Below are 3213 nucleotides of genomic sequence, written 5' to 3' on the forward strand. Positions count from 1 at the left end.
ATGCTAAAGATAATTTAAAAAGGCAAAGGACAAAATCAAAGACAAAAAAATTCAACTTGAGAGGCTGTAAAAGGTTAAATCAGGAATAACTTGACAATCAAAATAAATACAGTAATGGCAAACGCTAGAAGAAGAAGAATACAGTAATGAGTTATAAACCATGGGGGGGATAAGATTTCATAAACTGGGGCCAGATGGTGGTGCACATGGTAGAGGGCACACATTACAGTATGCATGGACCTGGATCAAAGCCACAGGTCCCCACCTGCAGAGGAGGAAGGGAAGCTTCATGAGTGATGAAGCAGTGCTGCAGGTGCCTGCCTTCCCCCTCCCTCTCAATTTCTGCCTCTATCCAAAATAAATAAATAAATAAATAAATAAATAGAATGATAAAAAATAAAAAAGAATTTATGAGCTTGTCCCAATAATAAATGAATGAGGATTAGGGGAGATAGCATAATGATTATGCAAAGAAACTCTTAAAACCTAAGGTTCCATAGTCCCAGGTTCAATCCTCTGCCAAAAGGCAGAGTTGAGCAGTGCTCCAATAGTAAATAGGTAGATAGATAGATAAATGATAAGGGAAGGAATCAACAAAAATTATCAATAGTTGGCAAATTTCAGCAAAGAAAGAGCAAAACCTTATATAGTATTGAAGAGCCAATCCATATATTGTTTATACACAAAAGCAAAATATGTATTGCAATATGTTGATAGATAGTATGTGTATGACTTTGATCCATATTCCCAGTGGGGGAGAAGTGATAGGAGGAAGAAGATAAGAGGGCTCTGAACTCCAGATCCATCAGAACCTGGAGAAAGAGGAGGAAAAAGGGAGGGACATTTGGATATAGTAATAAGGTTATGTGGCTTGGAGGGGGAAGAGAGACAGGACCTTGAAGAAAAAGAGGGCAATTATGTACAAATGTAGACAGATCATTGTAGAGATGATAGTTAATCCATGTCTGCAACCTTAGGAGAAATGCTGTTACTTGCAATGGAGGGATTGGGGATTCAGAACTCTGGTGGTGGGAACAGTCTAGAATTATACTCATATTGACAGGTAATCTTGTAAATTAACATTAAATCTGGTAAAATTTTTAAAAAGATGATATATATATATTGCAATGTATATTGCAATACATACACACTTACAGATTGTAAAGGGGAAAACTAGGGATGATAGTGGGAAAACTGGATTAACACCTTTGCCAGGTGATCAGGGAGAGGTAAGTGCACGCTGCACCTCTAGATGTGATACCCTACCAAGGATTTAACATTATTCTTTTTAATGTTCTCTGATAATACATATCATGAGTCTGATTATGAAACAAATTATCTGACAACTCAAAATGATGAACGTTGTGTTTAAGAAAGAGGAAGGTGAACTTAGTTCTTCAAAATTTTCAATGCTAGGGAGTCGGGCAGTAGCACAGCGGGTTAAGTGTATGTGGCATGAAGTGCAAGGACTGGTGGTAAGGATCCAGGTTCAAGCCCCTGGCTCCCTACCTGCAGGAGGGTCGCTTCACAGGCAGTGAAACAGGTTTGTAGGTGTCTGTCTTTCTCTCCCCCTCTCTGTCTTTCCCTCCTCTCTCCATTTCTCTCTGTCCTATCTATCAACAATGACATCAATAACAACTTTAACAACAATAAAAAACAAGGGCAACAAAAGGTAAAATAAATAAATATAATTTTAAAAAAAAAATTCAATGCTATGAAAGACAACAGAATGTTCCAGATTAAAGAAGGATGAGAAGACTCAACAACTATATCTAATACCTGTTCCTGCACTGGATCCAGTACTGGATGGGGGGGGGGGGGATGCTCTACAGTGCATGACTGATTCAAGGAAAATTAGATGAATGGGCAGATTAATTCAAGCATTACATAAACATTAAATTCAATGATGTTGGTAACTGTATTTTGGTTATGTAAGAGAATATCCACAAGGTCCCAGGTTCAAGCCCCTGGTCCCAGCCTGCAGCAGGGAAAACAGCATGAAGAGTCAATCAGTACTGCAGGTGTCTCACTCTCCTTCTCACTCTATGTTCCCCTTCCCTCTCAATTTCTGTCTCTATCCAAAAGAAATATATATTTAAAAAAAAAAAAAAAGATAGAAGGTAGAGACTACCTCTATGATTAGGAAGTGTTCACCAAAATATTTAGAAGGAAAGGTTCATGAGATACGTAAATTCCTAAGTGACTAAGAAGAAAAATCTTCTTGTGATATGTATATGTACATATTTGGATAAAGAGAGAGAGAAAGAGGATTAAAAGAATAAGTGAAATCAAATAAGGTAAAAGTTTTTAAAAGTAAATCAGCAAATCTAGGTAAAGTATACATGCTGGTATACTGTCTTTATTCTTGCAACTTCTCAGTATGAAACTACAAAAAATGCTTTTTAAAAACTCAGGAAAATTTACCTTATCTTATTTGAAGAATTTTGGTTTAATTAGGCAAAACACAACAAGGACAAAGAAAATATACACTAGAACTCAACAATAAAGTACTATTCATCTGTCACAATTAATGTACTTTTGACCTTATAAATAAAGAATATAATTGCTTCTCCAGAAGCCAGAACTTCCACCTTCCGTATTCCATAAAGAATTTCGGTCCATACCCCAGAAGGGGAGAAATGTTAGGGGAAATTGACCAGAGGGCTCTGAGCTCCAATTCTTTCGGGACCCAGAAAGAGAAAAGGGGGCAAGACATCTCCAAGTAGTGATAAGTGTAGGTGTGACTTTGAAAGGAAGAGAAAGCAGGACCATAGAAAAAAAATGGGCAAATATATATAAATTAGATAGTTATAGAAATAATAGTCAATCCATATCTGTGACCCTGGGAAAGCCACTACAGTTTCCAATGAAGAGAATGGGGACACAGAACTCTGGTAGTGGGAACAGTATAGAATTATATCCCTGTTGTCTCATGATTTTGAAAATCAATATTAAGTCATTAAATTTTTTTTTTTAAAAAAGTCAACCCATATCTGTGACCTTGGAAGAATTACTGCAGTTTCCAATGGAGGGAAGGTGACACAGAACTCTGGTGGTGGGAACAGTGTGGAATTATACCCTTGTTAGCTCATAATTTTGTAAAGCAATATTAAATCACTAATAAAAATAAAACAAAAAGAAACACATAGGGGAAAAAGGAAGTAAAGAAGTATCCCAAGCTAGCAGTTCCCCCCAGAGTGTGAACGATGTCCT

The sequence above is a fragment of the Erinaceus europaeus genome, chromosome 17, assembly GCF_950295315.1.
Source record: "Erinaceus europaeus chromosome 17, mEriEur2.1, whole genome shotgun sequence".
Lineage (NCBI taxonomy): Eukaryota > Metazoa > Chordata > Mammalia > Eulipotyphla > Erinaceidae > Erinaceus > Erinaceus europaeus.